This window comes from Rhinatrema bivittatum, chromosome 4 (genome assembly GCF_901001135.1).
Source record: "Rhinatrema bivittatum chromosome 4, aRhiBiv1.1, whole genome shotgun sequence".
In the NCBI taxonomy this organism is placed as follows: Eukaryota; Metazoa; Chordata; class Amphibia; order Gymnophiona; family Rhinatrematidae; genus Rhinatrema; species Rhinatrema bivittatum.
Genome location: NC_042618.1, coordinates 175,737,857 through 175,750,279, shown reverse-complemented (window position 1 = coordinate 175,750,279; position 12,423 = coordinate 175,737,857).

The window sequence follows — 12,423 nt, the reverse complement described above, 5'->3', positions numbered from 1 at the left end:
CAATAATGCATCAAGCAAAAATCATATATTCAAACCAAATACTAGCAATAACAGTAAAATAAAATGCAAAAGCAATAAATAAAATCACATCATTTTCAAAGTCATTTCCACAGAAATGGTCTATTACAAAATTGTCTGCCTGGTATGAAATTTTCCCAGCCATTCGTGGGGGCAGAATTGAGGAGGGGTTTGTACTTAAATATATACTTTTGCATTTTCAAAAGCATGCATGTAAATTTTCCTCCAAATAATCTATGCATAAATTAGTAGGTGTGTGGATAGTTTATGTAGCATAATTTTTAAACTGAAGTTATACATGTACTTTCCCTTTTGAAAATTGATGTGATTTATGCATGCATTTGATTTAAAATTTATGCAGGATATTACAAACTTACCACCTTTGTATACACCACTGCATAAGTCTGATATGCACTATATAGATAATGATAATAATACTATTTCAATAGCAAATAGTGAAGTTAGACTATAATGTACATAACCAAAGAGAAGATATTTCAACAAAAAGGCTACCAGATTGCAAAGTATTGACAAAATGAATGTAATTTAATTAGAAAATTGCATTGCTGCTGTTTTACGCCACACACTCAGTCATACGACCAACTTTCTAGACATAGGGTACCAATTTCTGTCAGAAGTTCAAGTACTGTGCATTAATTAAGTCTTGTCTCCAAGTCTGTCCTTTAATTGCCCCCGTGAGAAGTGGGCAAGAAAGAGTTAAGCCCGCAGCTGCCTGCCTATGGTTTGTGGAGCTATGTTGGAAGGTTCCCACTGCCAAGCGAAGTCAGCTGTCATTACAGAACAAAGGGGAGCAGAGCAGCTAAATTCCCATCACACTCCCTAAAGGGCTGAGGGTGCCCTGATTAGGATTTCTAGATCAGCGCTCAGCAGTGCCGGAGAGAATGAAAGCAGAATAATAAGGGAGGAGGAGGTTACATTCACACAGCGTTTCACCTCCACAGCCCTGCCGAAAACAACCCGCGTCATTGCTTTAAAATACCGTTACTGTCTGAGAAATTTAAAAAGCCTTCTGCTTGCAAATGTTGAAGCTGCTGTTTGCCTTGGGACGTTGGACCTGTAAGACAGCCTTCTGTTCACATATCCAACCCAGTTGTAGCTGGAGACATTATTTGGTGTCATAAAAACTCTGAATTGGTCACACTTTCCCACAAGATTAATATTTGCAATTATAACTTGGCAAGTGTATATAATGCCTCCGGTTGGTCATTCTTAAACGAATATACTAAACACAGCCCCCAAAGGTCAGATCATTATAATCTCAAGGCACTTCAAAAAGGGCTCCAGGGATGATTCGGGAAACTATAGACCAGTGAGCCTGACTTCAGTGCCAGGAAAAATAGTATAAACTATTCTAAAGATCAAAATCATAGAACATATAGAAAGGCATGGTTTAATGGAATACAGTCAGCATGGCTTTACCCAAGGGAAATCTTCCCTCACAAATCTTCCACATTTTTTTGAAGGGGATAATAAACATGTGGATAAAGGCAAACCGGTAGATGTAGTGTATTTGGATTTTCAGAAGGTGTTTGACAAAGTCCCTCATGAGAGGCTTCTAAGAAAACTAAAAAGTCATAGGATAGGAGGCGATGTCCTTTTGTGGATTACAAACTGGTTAAAAGACAGGAAACAGAGAGTAGCATTAAATGGGCTGCATTCTCAGGGGGCAAAGGTAAACAGTGGAGTCCCTCAGGGATCTGTACTTAGACCAGTACTTTTCAATATATTTATAAATAATCTGGAAAGGGATATGATGAGTGAGATGATCAAATATGCAGATGACACAAAATTATTCAAAGTTGTTAAATCACATGCAGATTGTGATAAAGTGCAGGAGGATCTTGCGAGACTGGAAGATTGGGCATCCAAATGGCAGATGAAATTTACTGTGGACAAGTGCAAGGTGATGCAAATAGGGAAAAATAACCCAGGCTGTAGTTACACAATGTAAGGTTGCACATTAGAGTTATCACAAACGAAAAAGATTTAGGTGTCATAGTGGATAATACATTGAAATTGTTGGCTCAATATGCTGCGGTCAAAAAAGCAGAGTGCTAAGAATTATTAAGAAGGGAATGGCGAATAAAATGGAGGGTGTCATAATGCCTCTTTATTGCTCCATGGTGAGACCTCACCTTGAATACTGTGTACAATTCTGGTCGCCGCATCTCAAAAAAGATATAGATGGAGAAGGTACAGAGAAGGGGAACAAAAATGATAAAGGGGATGGAACGGTTCATCTATGAGGAAAGGCTAAAGAGGTTAGGGCTGTTTAGCTTGGAGAAAAATGACTGAGGGGGGATATGATAGAGGTCTATATAATCATGAGAGGACTAAAATAGGTAAATGTGAATCGGTTATTTACTCTTTCAGATAATAGAAGGATTAGGAGGAACTCCATGAAGTTAGCAAGTAGCACATATAAAACAAACTGGAGAAAATTCTTTTTCACTCAATGTACAATTAAGCTCTGGAATTCGTTGCAGAGGATGTGGTTAGGGTAATTATTATAGCTTGGTTTAAAAAAGGTTTGTATAGGTTCCTGAAGAAGTCAATAAACTGCTGTTAATAAAGTTGATTTAGGGAATAGCCACTGCTATTATTGACATGAGTAGTATGGGATCTATTTAATGTTTGGGTACGTTTCAGGTACTTGTAACCTGGCTTGGCTGCTGTTGGAAAGAGAATGCTGGGCTTGATGGACCCTCAGTCTGACCCAGTGTTATGAGACTTTATAACCTGATGTTTTACCTCAAGTAGGTTTATACAACTTACATGAAGATTGTGATCCAAACTATAATGCTTAACTATTCCATGTTTAATTTGTGATTTAATTATTTAATAGTTAAACTTACTTTCTGTGTTGACAAGCATAGCTAAATTAGCCATGGGTAATGTCATCCGATGATGCCAAACAGACTCTTTTTTCTAAGCCCATAGAGCTTTTGCTCTACTGAGCATGTGCGGGAATTGATTTGTAAGCCCCTCAGTATCTTTTCATCCGAGTTTCAATATGGACATGTATACTTTCTCTCATTTTTTCTTCAATGATATCTCTTGATATTTCAAGTTTTATATTTTTTTTTCTTTTATTACTGTGTTGCCTCACTGCCTTGGCAGCCCCCGAACAGCACTTTTCAATGCTTTAAAAAAAATTATTATTTCTTCATGGAAAATGTCAAAGCCTAAGAAGCCTACCATCAATGGCTTAAAAATTGCATATGTGATGAAAAAAAATGCCCATGACTGATGGCCATGATATTTTTTAACTATGTCTAGGGCCTAAGCATGATGAAGCTAACTGCATCACTCTGACTGGACGTTTCCTTCTTACTTCCAGAAATGCACTTTTTGGCAATTCCAGAGGCTCCACCTCTGCTTGCGCAGCAACAACTTCTGGCTTAAGGTTGGCAGCACTAGAGCTGTCAACCAAAAGCAACAGCAATTCTAGCCAAAACCTGGGCTCAGCCTTTGACCAGCCTCCAAATCCAACACTCAATCCCTCCAGTAGGGGAGAGAATTAGTCTCTATCTGGAGGAATGGCACAAGTTTACCGGGGATCGCTGGGTACTCAAGATTGTAGAGTCTGATTACTGCTTGTGTTTCTCCCAATGTCCGACACTTCATTATTATTCAACCTTCAATCCATCTCCGTCTCACTCCTCGCAGCTCCACCTGGAGGTGTAGTTGCTTATAAAACAGTGGGCACTAAAACCTGTCCTGTCCAACCAAATTGGCCAGGGGTTCTACTCCTTATTTCCTTATTCCCAAGAAACTCAGGGGATTGAGACCCATCTTGGATTTACGAAGTCTGAACAAAAATCTGTTATGGAAGAAACTCAAGATGGACTCACTTCACACCATTCTGCCTTTCATCCAGGTGGAGAAATGGATGAGTGTGCACCAGATCTGAAGGATGCATATGCCCACATATCCATCCATCCTTTCTATTTGCACTATCTACATTTTGTGGTAGAATATTCTCACTACCAATACCAGGTGCTCTCCTTCAGACTCACACGGCACCAAAGGTCTTTACCACATGCCTGGCTGTAGTGGCAGCACATCTCTGTAGCCGGATAACTTAAAAACCTAACCGGCTATATTGTTACCTCACTTACAACTATAATTAATATGTCATTGTATGAGGGCTCTGTTCCTAGTACAATAAAGCGAGCCTCGGTAAGGCCATTGTTGAAAAAACCCAATCTTGATCAATCAGACCTATTAAATTACAAGCCTATTTTGTCTCTTCTATTTCTTGCAAAGGTTATGGAATCTGTCATTCTAAAGCAAAGCATAGCTTTTCTAAATGATCATCATCTACTTGATCCCTTCCAAAATGGCTGAGGCAGGCCTCTGCACTGAAATTTTGTTAATATCCTTGATAGATGCGCTGAGATGTGGCTTAGATGCTGACAAAAAGATATGTATTGGTAACTCTCGATATTGCAGCAGAATTTGATATGATTGATTATCAAATTTTATTGTACAGATCACGTGACTGTAGAATAGCTGTAACAGTCTGGAAGTGGTTCAAATCCTACTTGTCATATCAAAAACAACAAGCTAAGCATGGAATTGTCCTATCTAATTGATATATGACAACTCAGGGCTCTGCTCTATTGGCATTATTATTTAATATATACATGTCTCCAGTCTGCAATATCTTAGCTGGACTTTGTTATACATTGTATGCTGATGACATACAATTCTATATTGAGATGACATCTTCCTGGGAGAAAATATCACAATTGGTCTCATCCTGTATATTCTCCATATGTCAATGGATCAAATCTATTAAGCTGATATTGAATGTTGCAAAAAGTGAAGTGTTACCCTTATATTGGGGTTCCCCAAGGCACACATACCCATCGATTAAAACTGACAATGTTTCTCTGCCAATCTCTTCCTGTGTAAAAAGTCTGGATTTTCAGATCAACACCACCTTGAAGTTTGATAGTCATAAATCAGTCACTGGATTTTTTTAAGCTGTGAATACTCCGCAATCTGAAACCTCTCTGATCACCAACTGATTTTAAATATTGTCCAAGCAATGATTTTTACCATGAATAGACTACTGTAATTCGCTTTATATGGGTCTGACAGGATCATGAATAAAGGCTCTGCAGTTGTTGCAAAATGCAGTGGCAAGACTGATATCTGGAAGAGCTAGTCATGACCACATTTCTCAAGTGTTGATGAACTTACATTGCCTGCCAGTACAGAAGAGAATCCTTTATAAAACTGCTGTACTAGTTCACAACTTTCTGACGTTTTTCCATTGGTTAAGGCCCTTGCACAGGTTCACATTCCCATATGTGCCCTGCGATCACAAGAACAAAGTCCTCTTGATATGCCATTGGTGCGTTCTGCTCACTTACGTGAGACTTGGAACACGACTTTTCAATAGCAGCGTCATTTTTTATCTAATTTTGCCTGTCCATTTTAGTGATTTGTTTATTTTAGTTTTTATTACTTGCTGTTATTGTACGCTTATGGGTATCATAAGATGTAAAGCGCTCTGGGCTATGACAGACAGTGGTATTATATAAACGCCAATAAAAATAAATATACCTGGGTAGGTTTTTAAGTTCTCTGGCCTTGTGTGGCAGGATAATGTGCTACATAACCAGATATCTTTAAAAGATCGCCAGGTAAGTAGCACTGTCAAAACTAAAAAGACAAAAACCAAAGGGCCAGCGGCCCGATCCTCTCACTCACCCCTAAAACGTCATACATGGCCCTGTCAGGCTGGGCTTTCTACACCCCCAAAACCTCTCTAAATATTTTTAAAGACCCTGGGTTTTTCAGCCCGGGGCATCGTCTTGCCTTGGTTTTTGCAACCAAGAAAGATTGGGCTGCACCCTCCCCCCCGTACATGAAATTTCCTTGCCGGGAGTGAGGCAACCAATTCCCTGCTCTTGGCACCTCCAGCTCCTGCTTTAGCCTTTTAAGGTTCCATGATTTCGTTTCAGTGACCTGCAATCTTTCATTGAATTTCTCTTAATGTAAAAGACAGGCAGGCTGAAAGCATGGCAAACAGAAGCAGGAACGAAATCCAGACAGCCAGTGGAATCCTGGTCAACCTTTTCCTTCCAACGCCGAGCCATCTGCTTCCCTTATCTTAAACTGGCTACTGCTTCCCGTATTGGGGCTGTGAATAGCCTGCGTATAAGTAAGCTTGTGTCGGGCAGCACACCTCATTGCAGATGACTCTGCAGGAAGAGGCTGCTCCAGTCCTGGTCTTTATGAAAGGCTGTCGCAATTAAGGCAAAACCATTCTGCAACGAGCAGTCCAGAAAGTCCCAATCGATAGTGATTCAAATGCCAAATAAAATATTGCATAGCATCCCTGTAGCAGAAACCTCTTAGTAGAAATAAAGCCTTGCTCTAGAAAAGTGCATGTGCGTATATATAGATATCATTTTCATTTTGTTATGATATAGGATTTACAGATTTATGTCATTGGGTGTGAAATGATTATCTATTTATGGGACCATCTTGTGAAGAACGAAGCACTCCTTGCAGCAGTTCATGTGAAAGACTTGTCGAAAGCGTTATGGTCACACCCTCAGAGAAGACTCTAGTTATTCATTATATTTTTGAAACTTAGCTAAGTGAATTCTTTTTGAGCCACATTTTTTTTTTTTTTGTTTTCACTGGAATCAAAATGTTTTGCTTATAGAGTCTCTCTATTATTTGTATGGGGTTTTGCAAAAACAATCAGAGCATTTCCTCTGAAATTGTATTCACATTTCTCTAGCTGTCCCTTCAAGTTCACAGAAATTGTCAGTAAACTGAAATGAAATATCCTTGCCAGGTGATCACATCCCGTGGCGTTCGCTGTGCGTGGAATGCCATTCCAAGCATTTGAAGAACATTCCACATGGGAAGCACGCCTGCCTTCTCTTTTATCCGGTCGGGAAAAATGGGAATTCCATCAGAAGTGGAGCAGGCAGTCAGCAGGTGGGGCGTGTGAACACAACCTCAACAAATAGAAATAGGAAACCACCCAGCCCCCCCACCATCGCCTCCTCCCCACTCCCACCTCATCCCATGTCTGTGTTTCTCTGCACCCTTCTCCCCCTCCCCCCCCCTCCCATGATTTAATCCCAGTGTGATCTGGCCATCCTATGACATGGCAAATCAGACTAAGGAGGGGGGGGGGGATTTAAGACACACCCCCTCTTTCACACCACAAAAGGATTTTCATCCCTTGAGAGCACAATGAAAAAGAGAGAGAAGAAGCAAGGGGTTGCGGATGGAGTTGGGGGGGGGGAGGAGGGAAGCCAATCAAGCCGGCATCAGCTGTGTGTGGGTTGCTGCTGATCTGCCTCTCCCAGAGGGGGGTGTGGGGGGGCAAACTGGGCCGTGTGGGAAACCAACAGCCTCAGCTTCTCACACATTGTTCTCCTCCTCTTCAACTGCCCCCTCCCTCCAGCAAAGCCGTTAATGCCAGAAAGGATACTTTGCCTATTGTGCAGTGGGGACAGCTGAGAGGATAGAGTTAGCCATACACGGTTTCTCCGGCTCTCTCAGGAGAGAAAGGGGATTGAGCAATCAAAATGGAGAGTCGATGCTTATCATACAAAGCACAGAAATCCACTTAGGGCCCTTTCTCACTAATCTGGGCCTGTGGGGGGTTAAATATGGTTACATTTTCATTAGGTACTAATAGCGAAAGGGCAGCTAATGGTGCCATGGGCTCTGCCATTCTTATGCAGATGCTCTGTGTCACTGGACTAATGCCACTGGCAGTCACAGCATCACCCAGGGAAATGGTATTGCAACTATTGCTGGCCACAGGAGTCCTCCGAGGACAGCAAACTATGCACAAAGTAATGGACACAAGAAAAGGAGTTGAATTAGCACAAGTCTGTGGTCAGGAGACAAGTGGTGTCCATCTCCCTCCCCACCTGGGATAGACTTTGTCAGTCTTCCAACCCACTGCAATTGCTTTTTTGCAGTGGAGCTCTCCTCCTTCCAAACTCTTCTTTTTCATTTTTAAAAACAATGAATTAAAGACGCAGGAGGCTCACAGCTCCTGATCTCTGCATCGTCAACAGGGCTTTACACACTTCGGTAGAAAATGTATAGTGTACTCTTCAAACCCTATAGATTAAAGCCCTATAGATCTTCACAGCAACCATCTAGCAAACTCCAAGCCACCGGGGGCAGTTTCAGCCAGCTATGCTCTCTTTTTAACTCTCAGCTCTAAACATTTTGGTGCTTGTAATCCTATAATTTGTACCGACAGTGGCAGGAGAAAGTCTAGAGAGATACTGCAGGAACTGAAAGCAAAACAAGGACCGGCAGAAAGTGATTAATGGACTGGGGTGATTTGGCAGTGCTGGAGGGCTATAAAAGTGTATACAAAGGGCATGTAAATTGCATATATATCTATAGCAGGGGGGGTCCCAACCTGTCCTGCTGTTCCCAGTCGGGTTGCCAGGATATCCATCATGAAAATACATGAGATATATTTGCATACACCGGAGAAGGAGAATATGCAAGTCTTTCTCCTGCATATTCATTGTAGGTATGCTGAAAACCTAAACCAGCTGTAGGGGTCAACAAAACAGGTTTGGGAACCATTGGTTGACAGAGCTTTTTGGAAACACCAGACTAACACAGATACCTTGGAACCACCTGTTAAACTTGCTTCAAATACCACGTTCACAAGCAGCTCTAATCCAGCAGTGGGTACACACCCCCTCCTGGTTTGCTGCTGCTGCTTGCTTTCACAGGAGTCAGAGATTGAGTTTGAGTTCCACTTTAATCCTGAAGTACCTAATCCTAATCAGGAAGGTAGCTTCACAACTGAACCTGCTTCTGCAGTCACTTCCAGGGCTGAGTTTGAAATACAAGTAGGAACTTCAAGGCTCAGTCCCTGAGTGTGAAAAGAGCAAGGAGCAATGCCAAGTGAACTAGTCCACCACTGAATACCATATTAACTAATCCAGTCGCAGACAGGTCTGTGTGTGAAAAGTAGTATTCAAGATCCACAAAATTGTACAGAAATCCTGTAAACTGTTCTTGAAATGTTATAGGATTGTTGCTTGATTCTCTGTAAAAATCTAGAGCAGGTGTTCTCAACTCAGTCCAGCATATGTCCATTAAGTATGCATGAGGGGCATTTGCATGCACTGCCTTCGTTATCTGCAAAACTATCTCATGCATATTCGTTGTGGATAGCCTGAAAACCCGACTGGCTGGGTGTGTCCTGAGGACTGGGTGGAGGATCTTTCATATTCATTCTGTAAACTTCCAGTACCTGTAACATTCACTGCCACACATACAGGTCTCTTTGAGGGGTGCATATGTTAGACATGGAGAGCAACCCTTTGTCTAACAATTAACATGTAACAATTTCATTAATATTTCAATTTTTACAGCAATAACTGTAGTAGGACAATGCTGCACTTTCTTTAATCATTGGTATGTTTACTGGGTTTTCAGAATTTCTTTTCATCTAAGGTTTTTTTTCCTTAGTCTCTTCCTCCAGCTCTCTAAGATCTCAGAGGCTTTAAGAGATCTGTGAAGTTATGTGATAGTTCTGTAGGATGAGTGCAAGATTCTGTAACATTTCAGAATTATTGTTTTGGGATGTTCTATCTTTTTAAATTCTACAGCCTAGCCTTTACACACAAACAGGCCGATGCAATAAGAGGTGCGGGAGAGACCGCGCTCCGAGTCGAGCGCCCCCTCTCCTGACACGCGCCCAGGCACCTCTCCTGGGCGTACGCGATTTTGTATTCAAATGAGATGGCGAGCTAATAAGAGGCGCTAGGGACACTAGCACGTCCCTAGCGCCTCCTTATTAGCGGAAGCGGCGGCTGTCAGTGGGTCCGACAACCGACATTTAATTTTACCGGCGTTAGTTTTTCGAACCCGCTGACAGCCATGGGTTCGGAAAATGGACGCCAGAAAAATTGAGTGTCCGTTTTTTTGGGGGGGGGGGTTGGTTTTTTTTTTTAATTATTATTTTTGGTGCCTCTGACTTAATATCGCTATGATATTAAGTCGGAGGGTGTACAGAAAAGCAGTTTTTTCTCCTTTTCTGTACACTTTTCCTGGTGCTTTCAAAGTTAACGCCTGCTCTTGGGCAGGCATTCATTTCTGAGAGTAAAATGTGCCGTTTGGCCGTACATTTTACTTTCAGTATTCTGGGCGAATAACTAATAGGTTCATCAACATGCATTTGCATGTGATGAGCGCTATTAGTTTCGGGGGGGGGGGGGGGGGGGGGGGTTGGCTGCGCGTTTTCCACACACTATTATTACCCCTTACACTATAAGAGGTAATAATAGCTAAAACACGTGGCCAAACGGGAGCTAAACGGTATGCATGGCCGAGTACACCATTCTGTATCGGCCTGAAGGTACTTTAGTTACAGGTGAAAATATTGGAGACCATTATGAGAGATCTTTTTCGTGTTTTATATCATAAAAGGGAGAATGTCCAGTGGCACAATCTTCCCATCATATACAATGGTGTCTTTCCCCACCGATCATCCTACTGGCTTCCCTAAGGTATGTGACCAGATAGCATAGAACCCTCTTGAAGATGAAAGAGCTCCAGACACCACTTCCATGAATGTAGCTCAAGGTGCTTTTTATCCAGCAGATATCATCATTAGAGTGGTACCTTATGCTACACTCCCTCTTCACTTTTCATTCCCCAATCCCATCTGATGCCACTCATTTTCTCTAACCCTTTGCGTGAGTTGCTTTCTCAAAGCCTATATCTACAGCTTTCACAATTCTCAGTCCTGAATGTATTCTTGGGCACTGCATGAGACACAATGAAAAGGTGAATTCTCTGGATCTGGTTTCCCATGGCTCAGGCCAAGGAACTGGAGGCTTTGGTGCAGGAAATTCAGCTCACGGTTAATGGGGTCATTGGAACCACAGAGGCAATGCAAGAGATCCCAGAGGGGGATGAAAGACTGTTGCCACCATGATGGTCTCTGCTGGCCATAAAGCAATGCTGAGGAATCATCGTACAGAATGGTGGCATTTGCTTCAATCCTTGAAGCTCCCAAGCAGATTGGGTTTTAGGATATTTCTAATTGATATGCATAAAATAATCTGCATGCACCCTAGTTCAATTGTATGCTAATCTATCTTGTGCATACTGTTTAGGGATATCCTGAAAACCCATCCAGTTTGCAACCCGCAAGGACTAGAAGTGAATACCACTGGTTGTAGGAGAAGTCCCTCCAGGCCCCCTGTAACCATCAAGGTTCCTGGTGCTGTCCTGGCATTCCCTCGGGGGAGGGGGGGAATGGAGGAAATGAATAAAGGGGAATGTATCAGTGTATAGGTGGAGTCAGTTATAACTGTTAGTGCCATAATTTTATTCTCGCTGGCTTTTTTTTTTTTTTTTCTTAACTCACGGGACCAAACTAAGATTTCTGGCAAAAGTCGTTCAAAAAAAGTGCAGAAATACCTCCCCAGTTTGTTAGTGTAGTTTTTAAATAGCAGAAAGCTGTCCAACAGTCGACATCAGTACATCTACAATATAAACTGAGCATAACGCAGTTTCATTAAATGCAAAACTTTTTTTTATAACTTATCTACCCAAAGGATCAGCATTTCAGTCCCTTTCAGAAAAGTTCCAAAGCTGTGTTGATCCAGCCCTGTTGTGTGGTTTTCTCTGAAAGATCCTAATTCTCTGCAACTTTGGCAAAGTGTCTGGAACATTTGCTTGGTTCTTACATTTAGCACTTTTTGGGCAAAAATGTTCCTCCCAGTCATTTAATTCAAGTTTTTGGTTGTGCATGGTTTTCCATTAATTTCTCCCCCACCCTTTTTTGAAGTTGCAGAAAAATAAATCCTTGGCATAAAATATTTGTTGTACACTTTTCTTGTGGGGTTTTTTGCCCCCAAAATATTTTTAGAAATTAGCTGTTCTCTACAATTTATTTTCCACTGTTTTCATTCTGGCTCCAGATTTGCCAAAACTATACAGAGAGATCAAGCTAATACAGCAAGGGAATCCGGCTAATACTGAAGCAAGCAAGATACCGGTTTTATTGCTCAGAGTTAAAGTTTAATTAAAATATGATTTTTTTTTTTTTTTTTACCTCCGTCTAGGAGTGATGATCAGTGATAGTGAATACCAGTTTTACTAGGTGTCAACCATCTGCAGTGTCTTGTGGACAGGATCCTGGTTACCGTGGCAACACACAGTGACCACCATTGAAGTCAATGGCGCCGCGGTGGGTTTCCATAGCAACCCCCCCATCCTATTCACAGCGCTGCCGCAGATTATCGGGACCTTCTAAGTGCTAGTGATGGAGCTAGAGAGGAAAATATTGGAATAGTTCTTAAACGTTTGTACGCAAGGAAGTGAATACAAAGAGATTGGGCTGGAAGT